Raw genomic sequence first — 21,094 nt, forward strand, 5'->3', positions numbered from 1 at the left:
CATTAAATCTTATGTGGCAGAGTAACTTCTGCCTGTGTCGGTTTGGGCGAGAGTGATGGAGATGGTAGAACAGATTAGTCAGTCCAGTAGTCGTCTGTTCCAGCCATAGCGCATCTTTGCTGTCCCTTGTCTGGGCAATGACATAGTCTATTAGTCTACGGCTTGTCCCTTTGGAGGAACAGGGTCTTTGTGATGACCAGGTCATGTTCTAAACATTTGGTCAGGAGGAGGACTGCGCTGGCTCCTGTTTTCCCCACGCCTTCCCTGCCTATCTAAAGGTTTGCGTCCTCCCCTACTCTAGCATTGAAGTTGCCTTTGGGATGCGGGACAGGACTGATTGAGGCTGGAGAAGAATGCCTCTTTTGTTTCGTCCATTGCATCTAAGGTTGGAGCATAGCCACTTACGACTGTGTTGTGCTGTTTCTGGGCCAGGATGAGTCCTAGGGTCATGGGTTGTTCGCTCACCCCTCAGGGCAGGGGTTTGTTGAGGCGTTCAACCAACTCGGTTTTTAATCGCAATTCTGACCCTGAAGAGACGGCATTCTTCTTCCGGTTTGCCTTTCCAGAAGAAGGATTTCCGCTACCTTGTTCTTTAAGCTGGCCATCCCCTGTCAGTTGTGTCTCGCTCAGGGCAGCGATGTGGGCAGCACGGTAGCACAAGTGGGTAGCACTATGGCTTCACAGCGCCAGGGTCCCAGATTCGATTCCCCGCTGGGTCACTGTGCGGAGTCTGCACGTTCTCCCTCTGTCTGCGTGGGTTTCCTCCGGGTGCTCCGAATTCCTCCCACAGTCCAAAGACGTGCAGGTTAGGTGCATTGGCCATGCTAAATTGCCCTTCATGTCCAAAAAGGTTAGGAGGGGTTATTGGGTTACGGGGACAGGGTGGAAGTGGGTCGGTGCAGACTCAATGGGCCAAATGGCCTCCTGCACTGTATGTTCTATGTCAATGTTGTGGCCTCAGAGTTCCTGGAGTATGATGGCAGTGCGATGTTCAGCTCTGTTGCTATTGGGGTTATCCTTGAGGGTCCTGACGTTCCAGGTCCCGAAATTCATTCGGGTAGGTTGGGTGGAAGATGCCCGTACGTGGAATCTTTTAACGTGGGGTGGCTGTTACTCACCAACCACCACACAGTCCCAGCAGAGCAAGGTCTTGGCCCAGTGGCAGGGAGATTAGAGACGACTGGAGACTAGGATTCCTATTGGACGGGGACTCATCATCCTCTTGCAGACTAACACACACTCATCATCCTCTGCTCATCTGCCTGTCAGTGACGTCACAACCAAAGTGTGATGTCATTTTATTTTCCCTCCCCCTCATGCCTTGCAGACTCGCCTTTGCTTGCACTGCTCCTCTCACTCCACTGCTTCTGCCCTCATCCGCTGTTGCTCCCCACACCCTGCTTGCCCTGATCCTCTCGCTCCACTGCTTCTACCCTCATCCGCTGCTGCTCCCCACACCCTGATCCTCTCAACCGGCTGCTGTTCCCCGCGCTCCACTGCTGCTCTCCTCGCAGACCAATCAGCTTCTTCCTTTTGCCCTCTGTCACCCTCTGAACCCTGACATCATCTCAGCAGCTCTGCCTCTGCTCATTTCAAAGTTTTGCTTTGATCACAGAATCATAGAATTTACAGTGCAGAAGGAGGCCATGAGGCACATCAAGTCTGCACTGGCAGACTTGGAAAGAGCACCCCACTTAAGCCCACGCCTATACCCTATCCCTGTAACCCCACCTTTGATGCTCCGTCCTCAGAGTCTGCTCCCTGGACACATACCCTGTGGCTTCGCTGCTCTCCTTACGCTCTTTTATCCTTTATCTCTGCCGCTCTCCTTGCGCTCTTTCAACCTCGTGCTGAGTCTCCATCGCTCTGCATTATCCTGTGTCACCTCAGCAGAGACACAGTGTGAAAGAGCGCGAGGAGAGTGGCAGAGAGACAGAGTAAAAGAGCACAAGGAGACATGATAAACGAGCGTGAGGAGAGCGACGGCGGACACACATGATGAAGTAATCATAGAATTTACAGTGCAGAAGGAGGCCACTCAGCCCATTGAGTCTGCACCGGCCCTTTAAAAGAGCACCCCGCTTAAGCCCACGCCTCCACCCTATTCCCATAACCCAGTAACTCCATCTAACCTTTTTAGACACTTCAGGGCAATTTATCATGGCCAATCCAACTAACCTGCCCATCTTTGGACTGTGGGAGGAAACCGGAGCACCCGGAGGAAACCCATACACACACGGGGAGAACATGCAGACTCCGCACAGACAGTGACCCAAGCCGGGAATCGAACCTGGGTCCCTGGAGCTGTGAAGCAACTGTGCTAACCACTGTGCTACCGTGCTGCCCATAAAAGAGAGTGAGAAAAACGGTAGAGAGACACAATAAAAGATATAATCAGCCATGATCATAATGGTGGAGCGGACTCGAAGGGCCTACCCCTGTTTCTATTTACTCGTACGTCTGTATGTATTCTGTTATTGAAATGATTGAAGAACATTGCCCCAATAAACATTGACACCGCGCATGCGCCCGACTGCGAAGAGAAACGGCGGCCGCGCATGCGCTACTCGGCGCAATGGCCAGCAGAAACATGGCGGTCGTGAATTCAGGTCTGTAACTAGGGGAAAAAAAAACTTTGGACGAGCTCCGTATAAACGCGCTCGCGGGAAGTTCATTTTCGTGGTTTACGGTTTACACAACATGTTTACGAAGCCTCACCGCTCACCCGCTGAATCATCGCTCGCTACGTCCGTCATTCCACCAACTCCCTCATTATTCAACACGTCGACTTCTTCCCGTCGCCATTGCACACACTGCGCATTCTCCAATCCCAGTCCAAACCCCGCCCCTCGTTCATTCTGGTTGGAGGACCAGCCGCTCCCGCTCCGTCTTCCAGGACCCAACCCGCTCTGTAGCTGCTGTCAATCAACCGGGCATTGTGACGGTTTCAAATGGACAGACCTGTCAAAGATTAGGGATGGATGATCAGTTCCCGGATGTATGGGATTGTGGGGTGGGAATTTACACTCTTTTCCATCGTGCACTGATTATCACCCTAAATCCCCGCTTCAATCCCACCTGCAAAGTTTGTTTCAAATTGTTACTGAGGAGGGATTAACAGTGTGATTAGTTTCATGTTGAACAGGTGGGCAGTTATTGTCTCGTTCTTTAAAAGCTCCTTCACCTCTAGACAGGGAACAATGAATCGAAGAAAACGGATCCACTGTGACCCAAAAACAAGATACTGCAAACCCTATCTTAAAACAGGAAATGTTAGAAACACTCAGAAGGTCAAACAACTTCGATGGAGAGGGAACCGGAGTGAATGTCTCAGGTCGCTGACCTTTTTATCCAAACTGGAAGGATTTAGAGATACTGGTTTACAAATAAGTACAAAGTCAGGGAAAAGAGGGGGGAAGAGTAGGGATGCACATTGGCTGGCACTGCTGCCACACAGCACCAGGGACTCGGGTTCAATTCTGGCCTTGGGGAATTTGTACGTTCTCCCTGTCTCTGTGGGTTTCTTCCAGGTGCCCCTGTTTCCTCCCACAGTCCAATGATGTGCAGGTCAGGTGGATTGACCACTATTTTGAGGTTCACCAACAAAGTAGAAGAAAGGAAACAAACTTAGGGAAAAGCAAAAATGGCTGCTCCTGTAAGGGCACTGCCCGAATGCAACAGAAACTTAAAAACATAAAATGAAAGTGCAATTAAAGGGGTCAATTAAGCACTCACACCCCTTCGGAAGGCCTCGGTGGTGCCAGTGGACACTGCATCCTCCCTTTCTAGGGACACCCGGCCGCGAATGTAGCCGCGAAAAGAGGCAGACAGTCTGGCCGGATTGTCTACTTGGTCGCCCGGACCTATAAATGGCGTGCTTCGTCAGGCCCAGGATCAAGAACAAACAAAACAGCACAGGAACAAGCCCTTTGGCCCTTCAAGCCTGTAATGGTCGTGATCCCAACCTTTGCACTTCCTTGTGCCGCATCCTTCTATATCCATTCTATCCATGTGTTTGTCAAGATGCCTTTTGAACGCCGTTAATGTATCTGCCTCCACAACCTCCCTGACAATGCTTTCCAGGCACTCACCACCCTCTGCGTAAAAAACCTGTCTCGCACATCCCCTCTAAACTTTGCCCAATGGACCTTAAACGTTTGCCCCCTGGAGACTGACCTCTCCATCCTGGGAAAGAGTGCCTGCCCATCTACTCTATCCATGCCCTCATAATCTTGTAGACCTCTATCAGGTCACCCCTCAACCTCCGTCTTTCTAATGAAAACAGTCCGAGTCTATTCAGCCTCTCCACACAGCTAACACCCTCCAGACCAGGCAACATCCTGGTAAACCTCTGCACCTTCTGCAAAGCCTCCACATCCTTCTGGTAGTGTGGCGACCAGAATTATGCGCAATATTCCAAGTGCGGCCTTAACAAGATTCTATACAAGTGTAGCAGGACTTGCCAGTTTTTTATAAACGATGCCCTGTCCAATGAGGGCAAGCATTCTGTATACTTCCTTGAAAGGCAGGTTGACAAGGAGGCCCTTCACCATCCCTGCCCCTCTCTGCACTGGGTGCCGGTAGATCAGGAGTGTGGGGCTAAAGTGCAAACAAAGTTTCAACAAAACATTTGACAAAAAACGAAAAAGAGGATGCAGCCTATACCACATAACTTAGATGTGGTCAATGAACTCCACAAGGCCGCAAAATTGGCAGGTTTCTTGAAAGTCCGTGAACGGGTGCAATCGGTGATTGTACGGCACTGCTGCATGCAACACCCTCCACCCTAGGTCCCCAAGATTGAGGGGGAGGCCTCCTTCATTGAGATGGGGGATGACTCCTCCGTAGAGGGCCCTCCAGTGGGGACCTCCACCGCCAGAAGGCAATAAAGCATGCCATGGCATGCCCGGGCAACGGGAAGGAGGTGAAGGGTGTGCAGCAACAGCCAATACAGGAAACCCCTCCACTTAATGCGAAAAGGCACACAGGGCTTTTCCGCGAGACGGCTAGGATTGTGGGGCACCAACCCCCGAGAGGGGTGTCGGGCGGACAATATGGAATTCCGTCCAGGCAGGGATTTGCCCAGACAGGCTACCACCGCACACCTGCGCATCCTCCAGACCGCAAGTGCCATCGGCTCAGAGCACAACCGTTTTGAGGTCTCGGAAGACATTGGCCATGAGCCGGACGTCCATCTACCGCTGCACGTTGTGCTAACTCGTGGGGTGTCATCTCGCCCACTCCTCCGCCAACCAGCAGGTCCCCGATCATGGCAGCCACAGCTCGCTCCTCGGCAAGCCACTCAAAATGGTATTATCGGAGGTGCAGATTCCTAAATGGTGGCTCCCTGTTGATAGCCACCACTCCAGACGGGGTAGCTGTGGTGCGAGGCGACCATGCTCCAAACGTTGAGTAGGTCCTGGTAAACAACGGGCAGCACCTACAGAGGGTAATGAAGAATCCTGCAGATCTATGAACAGAAGCTGCACGTCATAATTCGGGCTGTGCACTTGCAGAAGAATGTGTCGCGAGGGCACACCATCTTGGAGGGGGCTCAACGTAAAGGTATCGCTGCAGGGTCTGAAGGCAGAAGGCCGCCACCTGGGTGCGAAGACACACCAGTGCCTGCCCACCCTCCCTAAGTGGGAGACGGTGAACCTCAGCAGCGACCCAGTGCAATCTCTTGTCCCAGAAGAACTCTGTCGAGCTTTGTGACAAAGTCAGAGGGAGGGGTCAAAGTGACCAGCCGGTACCACAACATGGAGGCTATCAGCTGGTTTATGAAGAGAACACGACCCCTGTAAGGCAGCACTTGGAGCAGTTCTGTCCAGCGACTCAAGCGAGTGGTGACTTTGGCCTCCAGCTCCTGCCATTTAGCCGGCCAGGATTCCTCAGCCGAGCAAAGATGGACTCCCAAGTAGAAGAATCTGGGGCTGCTCCAGGTGAAAGTATTCTATGATTGTACGACTGAGTGAATCCCTTTCCACATTCAAAGCAGATGAATAGCCTCTCACCAATGTGACTGTGATGGTGTAGAGCGAGTTCAGGTGACCGAATGAACCCAGTCTCCCAGTGAGAGCACCTGGATAGTCTCTCATTATTGTGAATGCGTTGATGGGACATCAGTTCCCCCAGAATCTTTATAGGACTTCCCACAGTCTGGGAATTTAAAGGCCTGATGTCAGTATGAACTGGCTTGTGAGTCAGCAGGTGGGATGAATGTCCTTTTCTACACTCAGAATAGGTAACTGGGGTCGCCTCAGTATGAACTCGCTGGTGATCAGCAGGGTGGATGTCCAATCAAATCCCTTCCCACACTCAGAGCAGTTGAACAGCCTTTGCCCAGTGCGTGTGTTGGTGTTCAGTGTGTTGAGATGATTGCATGAATCCAGTCTAGTATTCAGAGCACCTGAATGGTCACTCATCAGTGTGAACATGTTGATCGTACATCAGCTCCCCAGAACATTTAAAGCACTTCCCACAGTCCACAGAATGTGAACTTGCTCGTATACCAGAAGGTAGAGTAACTGAATGAATCCCTTCCTACACAGGGAGCAGGTGAATGGTCTCTCCACTGTGTAACTGCACCAATAGATTTCCAGTTGGGATGGGTGATTCAATCCTTCCCCACAATCCCTACACTCGTCACAGAATTTGTTTGTCAGATGAGCGGCTGAAACCTCAATCACAGTCAGAACACGTGTACGGTTTCTCCCCATTGTGAACAGTGCTTTTTCCTTCCATGTTCAAAATCTGATGATATTCAGGTTATGATAAATTGGGAAACTGTCAGATCCCAGTGTGAGGTTTGGTTTTTTTTGTGAGGGCCCCGAAGAATCCAGCACGAGTTTTAAGGATACAAAGTAATAACATTTATTTACAATAACATAATATATATATATATATATAACAGCAGCAACAACTTCCCTTGCTGCACACTCCTTCCTGCTGGTTCCTGAACTGGCCAGCTTTATTTATACTAGGAATTTACTAATGGTTTCTCCGCCACCCTCATTGGGGACGCTCATACTCCCACAGGATTGTGGGATTGTCATTAGTCCCCAGCCAATGGTAAGTAGGTAGGTTATAACATCCCTCCCCCCCAAAGTCCAAGGAATCCACCGAAGACCCTGGCGAAGGAGGGCGTCGGACTCGTTTGGCCGCAGGCCGGACACCATTTGCACGTGGCGCTGGATCAGGCGGCGTGTAACGAGACGGAGACCGGCGCTGCCGTGATGAACGGCACAACCGTTGTACATCTACGGCCCGTGGACCCGAGGATTCCCCCTCTGATGCATCCTGTGTCTCCATCTCGGAGTCAGAGTCTGCTGCCTCCGTCATGTCAGCGTCTCTATCTCCATTCGGTTCCGTAACGACCTGCGCAGGCTTCGAGTGAGGCACCAGTGGAAGATTGTGAGGACTACCTTCCCTTGGCTCTGGTCTCTGCGACTGTAGAAATGAGCTCCGGGGGCGGGGAATCTTTTGAGGGGATAGTCTTCTGGACCGAACGTGGTCTACATGTTTGCGCTGGAGACGGCCCTGGCCTTGCACCTGGTAAGATATAGGGCCCAGGAACCCATTGGGCACCACCAGCAAAATTTCGAACGAACACTGGGTCACCGGGCACAAACTGCCGAATCGGCCGATGCCGAGAAAATCCCTGTCCCTGCCGTTCTTGTGCGCGGCGTACTTTTGCGCCAAAGTCCGGTGAAACCACACTAAGGCGGGTGCGAAGTCTCCGGCCCATTAGGAGTTCTGCGGGAGCTACCCCAGTCACCGCATGGGGTTGGTCCTATACGGAAACAAAAAGCGAGCCAGTCTCGTGTCCATTGATCCGGAAGACTGCTTCTTTAGGCCTCTTTTGAATGTCTGCACTGCGTGCTCTGCTAACCCATTTGAAGCTGGGTGGTAAGGGGCAGTGCGGATATGGCGTATGCCGCTCATCTTCGTGAACCTCGCAAACTCCTCACTCGTGAATGGAGTGCCGTTATCCGTGACCAGCACCTCGGGGAGGCCATGCGTACTAAACGACAAACGCATCTTTTCAATTGTTGCGCAGGACGTTGTCCCCTGCATCTTATGCCCCTCTAGCCATTTAGAATGGGCGTCAATTAATAGAAGGAACATGGATCCTTGAAAAGGGCCTGCAAAATCTGCATGCAAGCGTGGCCAAGGCCGCCCTGGCCATTCCCAGTGATGTTGGGGCGCGGCCGGCGGAAGCTTCTGATGCTCCTGGCAAATGGAGCAGTTTTGGGCCACCTTCTCAATGTCGGTGTCGAGGCCTGGCCACCAGACATAACTCAGGGCCAACATTTTCATTTTGGTCACACCTGGATGCCCATTGTGCAAGTCTGTTAGTATCAGTTCCTGGCCTTTTTCCGGGACAATCACACGCGTCCCCCACAAGAGGATGCCTGCCGTCTTCCACGCTGAATTCTGACAGCTTGGAGGAAAATGCCCGCAACTCGTCTGGGAGCTGTCTATGCTGCCCACCATACAGGACTATGTGCCGAACCTTTGACAGGACTGGCTCCGTCTGGGTCCACTCACGGATCTGTGATGCCGTGACAGGCAAGGTGTCCGTAAAATTTAGGGTTGCAACCACCTCACCAGTCGTGGGGGTCGACATGGGGCCGGTCGATAAAGGCAATCGGCTCAGTGCGTCGGCATTTGCTATCTGCGTACCTGGTTTGTGCTCCAGAGAATACTCGTATGCAGCAAGCAACAAAGCCCAGCGCTGCATCCGTGCGGAAGCAATGGGCGGTATTGGCTTATCCTCTCTGAAAAGTCCCAGCAGAGGCTTATGATCAGTCACGATAGTGAAATGGCGGCCATACACGTACTGTTGGAAGCGTTTCACCGCAAAAACCACTGCCAGGCCCTCCTTCTCGATCTGCGCGTACCTTTTCTCCGGGGGGCGAAAGCTATCGGTCGCTCGGCCCCGTTCTCCATCTTGTGGGACAGGGCGGCCCCAATACCATACGGGGATGCATCACATGTGACGAGCAAAGGCTTTCCAGGATCATAGTGGGTTAGTAACCCAGACGATGACAATTGTTGATTTACCCGCCGGAAAGCGGTTTCTTGCGGCTGACCCCAAACCCAGGTGTGATTTTTCTTTAGCAGAAGGTGCAAAGGGGCCAGCGTAGTTGCCAGATTGGGGAGGAACTTCCTGTAATAGTTTACGAGACCGAGAAAAGAACAAAGATGCGAAGCGTCAGTCGGGGCGGGGGCATGTTGAATTGCACGCACCTTCTCTGCGACGGGGTGCGAACCTTCGCGGTCCACCCGATAACCTAGGTAGACTACTTCCTTTGCCTGAAATATGCACTTTGTGCGACGTAAACAGACTCCAGCCTCCGAAAGGCGTCTAAGGACAGCCTCCAGATTTTCCAAATGTTCCTGCTCCGACGTCCCTGTAATCAAAACGTCATCTAAGTAGACAGCAACATGTGGTAAACCTCTCAAAATGCCCTCCATAACACGTTGAGAAATTGCGCAGGCAGAGGACACACCAAAGGGCAACAGTGTATATTCATACAGGCCCCGGTGTGTATTAATCGTTACATATGGTCGGGAGGCAGGGTCCAGCTCCAACTGCAGGTAGGCGTGACTCATATCTAATTTTGTGAACGAGAGTCCACCTGCAAGCTTCGCGTAGAGATCCTCTATGCGAGGCATTGGATATCGGTCGAGTCGGGAAGCCGTATTCACTGTAAGTTTATAGTCACCACACAAGCGAACTGTGGCACCTGGCTTCGTTACAGGTACAATTGGTGCTGCCCAGTCAGCAAAACGGACGGGCCTGATAATACCCAAACTCTCCAAACGAGTGATCTCCCCTTCTACCTTCTCGAGCAAGGCGTAAGGCACCGGGCGCGCCCGGAGATAGCGCGGCGTGGCTCCTGGTTCGACTTGGATACGGGCTACGGCCCCTTTTATTTTCCCCAAACCAGGCTGGAATACATCTGGGTATCGTCCTAGCACCTCAGTCAACCCTTCAGAAACTGTTTGGAGGATGTGCTGCCATTGCAACCGCAAATGGCGCAACCAGTCCCGACCCAACAGGCTGGGCCCATGGCCGCGCACCACGATAAGTGTGAAACGCCCCTCCTGGCGTCCATAAACAACAGGGGTCATTGTCGTTCCTGCAATGTCCAGTGGTTCCCCCGTATAGGTGGCCAACCTGGCCTGTGAGTCGGTTAATGTAAGGGTCTGTATACCCTGCTTGATGCGGTCGAATGTCCTCTGGGCGATCACGAAGACCGCTGCGCCAGTGTCCAACTCCATCTCAAGCGGGTGGCCATTGACCCGTACTGTCACCTTAATGGGGGCCACACGGGGAGCTGCCACACAATGCAGCTGCAGTCGTCCTCCGTCTCCACATCCTCAGGAGTAGTCGCCGCAGGTTCATCCACATGGAAGGTACGGCCCCTGGGCTGGTCCCAGTTACGGCCCCTGGGCTGGTCCCAGTTTCGGTTGGAACGACGGCGCCTCTGGCGCCCCCAGGACCGCCGTCCACGATGGGGTCGGCGCCTACAAGTCTGACACGGACATGGCTCCTCATCCATTGGTTCTGGAGAAGGCTCCCTTCGGGGCGGAATGTCCGACGGCCACTGGCGTCGGTCCGGACGTTGCCTCGCCCAAGGTACCGCAGGAGTGCGGGGGAACGTTTTCGGACGGAAGGGGTTGCGCCCAAAGGCATGCACTTCCATTCCCTGTAGCTCATGCACTCCTCGTTCTGCACTCTCTCGGGACAATACTATTTGAATGGCCTGTTGAAGAGTCAATGTTGGCTCAGCTAACAACTTTCTCTGGGTGGCCGCAGTGTTAATACCGCAAACCAAACGGTCGCGTAACATTTCTGACAAGGTCGCACCATAGTCACAGTACTCCGCAATCCTGCGTAGCCTGGATAGAAAATCGGCAAGGGATTCTCCAGGGGTCCTCTCAGCGGTATTAAACCGGTAACGCTGGACTATCGTGGACGGGGTTGGGTTAAAATGTTGCCCCACTATATTGACAAGTTCATCAAACGTTTTGGTGTCCGGCGCAGCTGGGTACGTAAGGCTCCTAATCACCCCAAACGTATGCGGGTCGCAAGCGGTGAGCAATATGACCACCTGGCGCGCGTTTTCGGTGATATTGTTTGCCTGGAAATAGTAACGCATCCATTGTGTGTACTGGTTCCAGCTTTCCAGCGCAGCATCAAAAACATCCAAACGTCCGTACAGAGGCATGGTATAATAGAAAACAACTTCCAACCTGTATCCAACAAAAATCCAGGGAGGTGGCTTCAGCAGTGTAGACAGCTATTCACTTTAACCTTCGTCGCCAGTTTTGTAAGGACCACGAAGAATCCAGCACGAGTTTTAAGGATACAAAGTAATAACATTTATTTACAATAATATATATATATATATATATATATATAACAGCAGCAGCAACTTCCCTTGCTGCACACTCCTTCCTGCTGGTTCCAAACTGGCCAGCTTTATTTATACATGGAGTTTACTAATGGTTTCTCCGCCCCCCTCATTGGGGAAGCTCATACTCCCACAGGATTGTGGGATTGTCATTAGTCCCCAGCCAATGGTAAGTAGGCAGGTTATAACAGTTTCAATTTCCCAACTGCACATCTTCACCTTCAAACCCCTTGAGAAATTGATTTAAAACAGGAAAAAAGGGAGTGAGAGAGAACCCATCAAAAACAGGTTGTGAAACTGAGCTGAATGAATCGTGATCATGAAAACTGCTGGATTGTTGTAAAAATCCAACTGGTTCAGTAATGTCCTTCAGGGAAGGTAATGTGCCACCCGTTCTGGACCTACACAAGACTCTGGTCCCTATAAGTGCAAAGATGAAGAGAGGGACAGAGTCAGACAGAAATACAAACATCAATATCCTTGTGGCAGAGGGAGAAGGTTAATTCTTGCATTTAAAAAAGATATATATTTTTAAAAATAAATTTTGAGTACCCAATTCATTTTTTCCAATTAAGGGGCAATGTTAGCATGTTCAATCCACCTATCTTGCACATCTTTGGGTTGTGGGGACAAAACCCATGCAAACACGGGGAGAATGTGCAAACTCCACATGGGAATTTTTGCATTTATAACCTAACCAGACCTTGACAGAATCTTCCAAACCCTCAAACTCTACCACCTAGAAAGAGCAGGATAGCAGGTGTATGTGAACACCATCACCTTCAGGTCACACACCTTCCTGATTTGTCTGACATTCAGAACTGGCTGAGCAGAAATTTTCTCTTTCAAAATATTGGGAAGACTGAAGACATTCTCTTCAATCCCCGCCATAACTCCATTCCCTGGACAATGACTCCATCCCTCTCCCTGACCACTGAGACTGACCCAGACTGCTAACAGCCATGGTGAAATATTTTCCACCAGCTGAACTTCTGACCACGCATCTATGCCATCTCCAAGAACGTGTTTCCAAGTCAGTCACATTGCTCGACTGTGTCTCGTGTTTCTGAAACTCATCCATTCCTTTATTACCTCTACACTAGATAATGCACAACACCAGGTTAAAGTCCAAGAGGTTTGTTTCAACTCACTAGCTTTCGGAGCACCGTTCCTTCCTCAGGTGAATCATGGTGAACATTCACCTGATGAAGGAGCTGCACTCCGAAAGCTAGTGATTCGAAACAAACCTGTTGGACTTAAACCTGCTGCTGTAAGACTTTTTACTGTGCTCACCCCAGTCCAACGCCGGCATCTCATGTTTTGCACTGAGTGCTGAATGTGGTGCTTTTTGAGTGCGATAGTGAGAGTTTGGTGACCGAGGGAGTGCTGAATTTGGTGCTTTTTGAGTGCGATAGTGAGAGTTTGGTGACCGAGGGAGTGCTGAATTTGGTGCTTTTTGAGTGCGATAGTGAGAGTTTGGTGACCAAGGGAGTTAGGTCAGGAGGGAGTAAGGTGCTCCTTTCATTTTGTTTCCGACATTTCCGCAAAGAGTGAGAAGAGAGCCAGGAGTTTACAGGAAGTGTAGCTGACTGGGAGCAGAGTCGGAGGGCGGAGATCTAGTTAGTCCACACAGCAGCTATATTCTGTAAGGTAAGAGGGGATGGAGGCTAGGCCAGTTACATGCTCCTCCTGTAGGATGTGGGTGGTGAGGGATACCACCGGTGTCCCCACTGACTATACCTGCGGGAAGTGCACCCAACTTCAGCTCCTCAAAGACCGTGTTAGGGAACTGGAGCTGAAGCTGGATGAACTTCGGATCATCCGGGAGGCAGAGGGGGTGATTGAGAAGAGTTACAGGGAGGTAACCACACCCAAGGTACAGGACAAGAATAGCTGGGTTACAGTCAGGGGGAAAAAAACAAACAGGCAGACAGTGCAGGGATCCCTCGTGGCCGTTCCCCTTCAAAACAAGTATACCGTTTTGGATGCTGTTGGGGGGGATGACCTACCGGGGGAAGGCCCTAGCGGCCAGGTCTCTGGCACTGAGTCTGGCTCTGGGGCTCAGAAGGGAAGGGGGGAGAATAGAAAAGCAATAGTTGTAGGAGATTCAATGGTTAGGGGAATAGATAGGAGATTCTGTGGTCGCGAGCGAGACTCCCGGAAGGTATGTTGCCTCCCGGGTGCCAGGGCCAGGGATGTCTCGGATCGTGTCTTCAGGATCCTTAAGGGGGAGCAGCCAGAAGTCGTGGTGCACATTGGTACCAACGACATAGGTAGGAAAAGGGGTGTGGAGGTAATAAACAAGTTTAGGGAGTTAGGCTGGAAGTTGAAAGCCAGGACAGACAGAGTTGTCATCTCTGGTTTGTTGCCGGTGCCACGTGATAGCGAGGCTAGGAATAGGGAGAGAGTGCAGTTGAACACGTAGCTGCAGGAATGGTGTAGGAGGGAGGGCTTCAGGTATTTGGATAATTGGAGCGCATTCTGGGGAAGGTGGGACCTGTACAAGCAGGACGGGTTGCATCTGAACCAGAGGGGCACCAATATCCTGGGAGGGAGGTTTGCTCGTACTCTTCGGGAGGGTTTAAACTAATTTGGCAGGGGAATGGGAACCGGATTTTTTGTCCAGCAACTAAGGTAGCCGATATTCAGGACGCCAAAGCATGTAATGAGGCAGTGGGGAAGGGAACACTGACAAAGGAGAGTATTTGCAGGCACGGAGATGGGTTGAAGTGTGTATACTTCAACGCAAGAAGCATCAGGAATAAGGTGGGTGAACTTAAGGCATGGATCGGTACTTGGGACTACGATGTGGTGGCCATCACGGAAACTTGGATAGAAGAGGGGCAGAAATGGTTGTTGGAGGTCCCTGGTTATAGATGTTTCAATAAGATTAGGGAGGGTGGTAAAAGAGGTGGGGGGGGTGGCATTATTAATGAGAGATAGTATAACAGCTGCAGAAAGGCAGTTCGAGGAGTATCACCCTATTGAGGTAGTATGGGTTGAAGTCAGAAATAGGAAAGGAGCAGTCACCTTAGAACATAGAACATAGAACAATACAGCGCAGTACAGGCCCTTCGGCCCACGATGTTGCACCGAAACAAAAGCCATCTAACCTACACTATGCCATTATCATCCATATGTTTATCCAATAAACTTTTAAATGCCCTCAATGTTGGCGAGTTCACTACTGTAGCAGGTAGGGCATTCCACGGCCTCACTACTCTTTGCGTAAAGAACCTACCTCTGACCTCTGTCCTATATCTATTACCCCTCAGTTTAAAGTTATGTCCCCTCGTGCCAGCCATATCCATCCGCGGGAGAAGGCTCTCACTGTCCACCCTATCCAACCCCCTTATCATTTTGTATGCCTCTATTAAGTCTCCTCTTAACCTTCTTCTCTCCAACGAAAACAACCTCAAGTCCGTCAGCCTTTCCTCATAAGATTTTCCCTCCATACCAGGCAACATCCTGGTAAATCTCCTCTGCACCCGCTCCAAAGCCTCCACGTCCTTCCTATAATGCGGTGACCAGAACTGTACGCAATACTCCAAATGCGGCCGGACCAGAGTTCTGTACAGCTGCAACATGACCTCCCGACTCCGGAACTCAATCCCTCTACCAATAAAGGCCAACACTCCATAGGCCTTCTTCACAACCCTATCAACCTGGGTGGCAACTTTCAGGGATCTATGTACATGGACACCTAGATCCCTCTGCTCAGCCACACTTTCAAGAACTTTACCATTAGCCAAATATTCCGCATTCCTGTTATTCCTTCCAAAGTGAATCACCTCACACTTCTCTACATTAAACTCCATTTGCCACCTCTCAGCCCAGCTCTGCAGCTTATCTATATCCCTCTGTAACCTGCTACATCCTTCCACACTATCGACAACACCACCGACTTTAGTATCATCTGCAAATTTACTCACCCACCCTTCTGTGCCTTCCTCTAGGTCATTGATAAAAATGACAAACAGCAACGGCCCCAGAACAGATCCTTGTGGTACTCCACTTGTGACTGTACTCCATTCTGAACATTTCCCATCAACCACCACCCTCTGTCTTCTTTCAGCTAGCCAATTTCTGATCCACATCTCTAAATCACCCTTAATCCCCAGCCTCCGTATTTTTTGCAATAGCCTACCGTGGGGAACCTTATCAAACGCTTTGCTGAAATCCATATACACCACATCAACTGCTCTACCCTCGTCTACCTGTTCAGTCACCTTCTCAAAGAACTCAATAAGGTTTGTGAGGCATGACCTACCCTTCACAAAGCCATGCTGACTATCCCTGATCATATCATTCCGATCTAGATGATTATAAATCTTGTCCCTTATAATCCCCTCCAAGACTTTACCCACTACAGACGTGAGGCTCACCGGTCTATAGTTGCCGGGGTTGTCTCTGCTCCCCTTTTTGAACAAAGGGACCACATTTGCTGTCCTCCAGTCCTCTGGCACTATTCCTGTAGCCAATGATGACATAAAAATCAAAGCCAAAGGTCCAGCAATCTCTTCCCTGGCCTCCCATAGAATCCTAGGATAAATCCCATCAGGTCCCGGGGACTTATCTATTTTCAGCCTGTCCAGAATTGCCAACACCTCTTCCCTACGTACCTCAATGCCATCTATTCTATTAGCCTGGGGCTCAGCATTCTCCTCCACAACATTATCTTTTTCCTGAGTGAATACTGACGAAAAATATTCATTTAGTATCTCGCCTATCTCTTCAGACTCCACACACAATTTCCCATCCCTGTCCTTGACTGGTCCTACTCTTTCCCTAGTCATTCGCTTATTCCTGACATACCTATAGAAAGCTTTTGGGTTTTCCTTGATCCTTCCTGCCAAATACTTCTCATGTCCCCTCCTTGCTCGTCTTAGCTCTCTCTTTAGATCCTTCCTCGCTACCTTGTAACTATCCATCGCCCCAACCGAAACTTCACACTTCATCTTCACATAGGCCTCCTTCTTCCTCTTAACAAGAGATTCCACTTCCCTGGTAAACCACGGTTCCCTCACTCGACGCCTTCCTCCCTGTCTGACCGGTACATACTTATCAAGAACACGCAGTAGCTGATCCTTGAACAAGCCCCACTTATCCAGTGTGCCCAACACTTGCAGCCTACTTCTCCACCTTATCCCCCCCAAGTCACGTCTAATGGCATCATAATTGCCCTTCCCCCAGCTATAACTCTTGCCCTGCGGTGTATACTTATCCCTTTCCATCATTAACGTAAACGTCACCGAATTGTGGTCACTGTCCCCAAAGTGCTCTCCTACCTCCAAATCCAACACCTGGCCTGGTTCATTACCCAAAACCAAATCCAACTTGGCCTCGCCTCTTGTTGGCCTGTCAACATATTGTTTCAGGAAACCCTCCTGCACACACTGTACAAAAAACGACCCATCTATTGTACTCGAACTATATCTTTTCCAATCAATATTTGGAAAGTTAAAGTCTCCCATAATAACTACCCTGTTACTTTCGCTCATATCCAGAATCATCTTCGCCATCCTTTCCTCTACATCCCTAGAACTATTAGGAGGCCTATAAAAAACTCCCAACAGGGTGACCTCTCCTTTCCTGTTTCTAACTTCAGCCAATACTACCTCGGAAGAAGAGTCCCCATCTAGCATCCTCTCCGCCACCGTAATACTGCTCTTGACTAGCAGCGCCACACCTCCCCCTCTTTTGCCTCCTTCTCTGAGCTTACTAAAACACCTAAACCCCGGAACCTGCAACATCCATTCCTGTCCCTGCTCTATCCATGTCTCCGAAATGGCCACAACATCGAAGTCCCAGGTACCAACCCACGCTGCCAGTTCCCCTACCTTGTTTCGTATACTCCTGGCATTGAAGTAGACACACTTCAAACCACCTACCTGAACGCTGGCCCCCTCCTGCGACGTCAAATCTGTGCTCTTGACCTCTATACTCTCATTCTCCCTTACCCTAAAACTACAATCCAGGTTCCCATGCCCCTGCTGCATTAGTTTAAACCCCCCCAAAGAGCACTAACAAATCTCCCCCCCAGGATATTTGTGCCCCTCAGGTTCAGATGTAGACCATCCTGTCTGTAGAGGTCCCACCTTCCCCAGAAAGAGCCCCAGTTATCCAAAAATCTGAAACCCTCCCGCCTGCACCATCCCTGTAGCCACGTGTTTAAATGCTCTCTCTCCCTATTCCTCATCTCACTATCACGTGGCACGGGCAACAACCCAGAGATAACACTCTGTTTGTTCTAGTTCTGAGCTTCCATCCTAGCTCCCTGAAAGCCTGCCTGACATCCTTGTCCCCTTTCCTACCTATGTCGTTGGTGCCAATGTGGACCACGACTTGGGGCTGCTCCCCCTCCCCCCTAAGGACCTGGAAAACACGATCCGAGACATCACGTACCCTTGCACCTGGGAGGCAACATACCAAACGTGAGTCTCTCACGCTCCCACAAAATCTCCTATCTGTGCCCCTGACTATAGAGTCCCCAATTACTAATGCTCTGCTCCTCTCCCCCCTTCCCTTCTGAGCAACAGGGACAGACTCCGTGCCAGAGGCCCGTACCCCATGGCTTACCCCTGGTAAGTCGTCCCCCCCACAAGTATCCAAAGCGGTATACTTGTTTCTCAGGGGAACGACCGCAGGGGATCCCTGCACTGACTGTTTTTTCCCAGTCCCTCTTACAGTTACCCACCTATCTCCAATCTTTGGTGTAACTAATTCCCTGAAGCTGCTATCTATGACCCCTTCTGCCTCCCGAATGATCCGAAGTTCTTCCAACTCCAGCTCCAGTTCCCTAACTCGGTCTTGGAGGAGCTGGAGATGGCAGCACTTCCTGCAGGTAAAATCAGCAGGGACACTAACTGCATCCCTCACCTCAAACATCCTGCAGGAGGAACATTGTACTCCCTTCCCTGCCATTCCTCTAACTTTCTACCAAGATCTAGCTAACAACTAAATTAAATTTTTATAAAAAATAATAATAATATAATAAAAATATGGTACTTACCTCAGACCAATGGGTTTTATTATTAGGTTAGAGGAGGAGGGCGGGTGGGAGACACTACACGTGTAGTGTCTCGGGTTTCCTCTCCACCAGAATGTATTGGTGAGGGTCTTCCCAGACGTCCGCGGGTCGACTTCCTGATCCCGCCTAAAAAACTAATTTAAAGAAAAGAGAAAAAGTCTCAGCTCCTGCTGAAACTGACTCACCACTCACCAGCTGCTCTCACGCCACCGAAATCGACTGGCCTGCCCCTGCAAAGAGAAGTGCTTTTAAAGGTTGACTTACCTCCCAGCACCCTCCTTCCGCAATGCTCCCGCTGAAACTGACTAACCAGCTGCTCTCACGCCACCGAAATCGACTGGCCTGCCCCTGCAAAGAGAAGTGCTTTTAAAGGTTGACTTACCTCCCAGCACCCTCCTTCCGCAATGCTCCCGCTGAAACTGACTAACCAGCTGCTCTCACGCCACCGAAATCGACTGGCCTGCCCCTGCAAAGAGAAGTGCTTTTAAAGGTTGACTTACCTCCCAGCACCCTCCTTCCGCAATGCTCCCGCTGAAACTGACTAACCAGCTGCTCTCACGCCACCGAAATCGACTGGCCTGCCCCTGCAAAGAGAAGTGCTTTTAAAGGTTGACTTACCTCCCAGCACCCTCCTTCCGCAATGCTCCCGCTGAAACTGACTAACCAGCTGCTCTCACGCCACCGAAATCGACTGGCCTGCCCCTGCAAAGAGAAGTGCTTTTAAAGGTTGACTTACCTCCCAGCACCCTCCTTCCGCAATGCTCCCGCTGAAACTGACTAACCAGCTGCTCTCACGCCACCGAAATCGACTGGCCTGCCCCTGCAAAGAGAAGTGCTTTTAAAGGTTGACTTACCTCCCAGCACCCTCCTTCCGCAATGCTCCCGCTGAAACTGACTAACCAGCTGCTCTCACGCCACCGAAATCGACTGGCCTGCCCCTGCAAAGAGAAGTGCTTTTAACCTTGTTAGGAGTTTTCTATAGGCCCCCCAATAGTAGCAGAGATGTGGAGGAACAGATTGGGAAACAGATTTTGGAAAGGTGCAGAAGTCATAGGGTAGTAGTCATGGGCGACTTTAACTTCCCAAATATTGAGTGGAAACTCTTTAGATCAAATAGTTTGGATGGGGTGGTGTTTGTGCAGTGTGTCCAGGAAGCTTTTCTAACACAGTATGTAGATTGTCCGACCAGAGGAGGGGCAATATTGGATTTAGTACTGGGTAATGAACCAGGGCAAGTGATAGATTTGTTAGTGGGGGAGCATTTTGGAGATAGTGACCACAATTCTGTGACTTTCACTTTCGTAATGGAGAGGGATAGGTACGTGCAACAGGGCAAGGTTTACAATTGGGGGAAGGGTAAATACGATGTTGTCAGACAAGAATTGAAGTGCATAAGTTGGGAACATAGGCTGGCAGGGAAGGACACAAGTGAAATGTGGAACTTGTTCAAGGAACAGGTGCTACGTGTCCTTGATATGTATGTCCCTGTCAGGCAGGGAAGAGATGGTCGAGTGAGGGAACCATGGTTGACAAGAGAGGTTGAATGTCTTGTTAAGAGAAAAAAGGTGACTTCTGTAAGGCTGAAGAAACAAGGTTCAGACAGGGCATTGGAGGGATACAAGATAGCCAGGAGGGAACTGAAGAAAGGGATTAGGAGAGCTAAGAGAGGGCATGAACAATCTTTGGCGGGTAGGATCAAGGAAAACCCCAAGGCCTTTTACACATATGTGAGAAATATGAGAATGACTAGAGCGAGGGTAGGTCCGATCAAGGATAGTAGCGGGAGATTGTGTATTGAGTCTGAAGAGATAGGAGAGGTCTTGAATGAGTACTTTTCTTCTGTATTTACAAATGAGAGGGGCGGTATTGTTGGAGAGGACAGTGTGAAACAGATTGGTAAGCTCGAGGAAATACTTGTTAGGAAGGAAGATGTGTTGGGCATTTTGAAAAACTTGAGGATAGACAAGTCCCCCGGGCCTGACGGGATATATCCAAGGATTCTATGGGAAGCAAGAGATGAAATTGCAGAGCCGTTGGCAATTATCTTTTCGTGCTCACTGTCAACAGGGGTGGTACCAGGGGATTGGAGAGTGGCGAATGTCGTGCCCCTGTTCAAAAAAGAACTAGGGATAACCCTGGGAATTACAGGCCAGTTAGTCTTACTTCGGTGGTAGGCAAAGTAATGGAAAGGGTACTGAAGGATAGGATTTCTGAGCATCTGGAAAGACACTGCTTGATTCAGGATAGTCAGCACGGATTTGTGAGGGGTAGGTCTTGCCTTACAAATCTTATTGAATTCTTTGAGGAGGTGACCAAGCATGTGGATGAAGGTAAAGCAGTGGATGTAGTGTACATGGATTTTAGTAAGGCATTTGATAAAGTTCCCCATGGTAGGCTTCTGCACAAAGTAAGGAGGCATGGGATAGTGGGAAATTTGGCCAGTTGGATAACGAACTGGCTAACCGATAGAAGTCAGAGAGTGGCGGTGGATGGCAAATATTCAGCCTGGATCCCCGTTACCAGTGGTGTACCGCAGGGATCAGTTCTGGGTCCTCTGCTGTTTGTGATTTTCATTAATGACTTGGATGAGGGAGTTGAAGGGTGGGTCAGTAAATTTGCAGACGATACGAAGATTGGT

At 50.3% G+C, this 21,094-nt stretch overlaps 2 protein-coding genes across 6 annotated transcripts in view; one reads left to right on the top strand and one right to left on the bottom strand.

Moving 5' to 3' along the window:
• The window catches only part of LOC140420824 (uncharacterized), a 136,215-nt gene extending 133,375 nt beyond the window's left edge, over positions 1 to 2,840 (bottom strand). The window contains exon 1 of one of the 4 annotated variants that reach the window (XM_072504884.1): positions 2,726 to 2,830. The gene's annotated coding sequence lies outside the window, so the exon portion shown is untranslated. Of the gene's footprint in view, positions 1 to 2,718 lie in introns of all 4 variants that reach the window. The other 3 variants (XM_072504887.1, XM_072504888.1, XM_072504890.1) reach the window with 3 other exon arrangements.
• LOC140420825 (uncharacterized) overlaps positions 1 to 21,094 on the top strand; it is a 51,440-nt gene that overhangs the window by 1,501 nt on the left and 28,845 nt on the right. Inside the window, exon 1 of one of the 2 annotated variants that reach the window (XM_072504893.1) lies at positions 2,554 to 2,609. The exons of the other annotated variant lie outside the window; for it this stretch is intronic. The gene's annotated coding sequence lies outside the window, so the exon portion shown is untranslated. Of the gene's footprint in view, positions 1 to 2,553; positions 2,610 to 21,094 lie in introns of those variants that run through there. 2 annotated transcript variants of the gene reach the window in all.

Source organism: Scyliorhinus torazame, chromosome 5 (genome assembly GCF_047496885.1).
Source record: "Scyliorhinus torazame isolate Kashiwa2021f chromosome 5, sScyTor2.1, whole genome shotgun sequence".
Classification (NCBI taxonomy): Eukaryota; Metazoa; Chordata; class Chondrichthyes; order Carcharhiniformes; family Scyliorhinidae; genus Scyliorhinus; species Scyliorhinus torazame.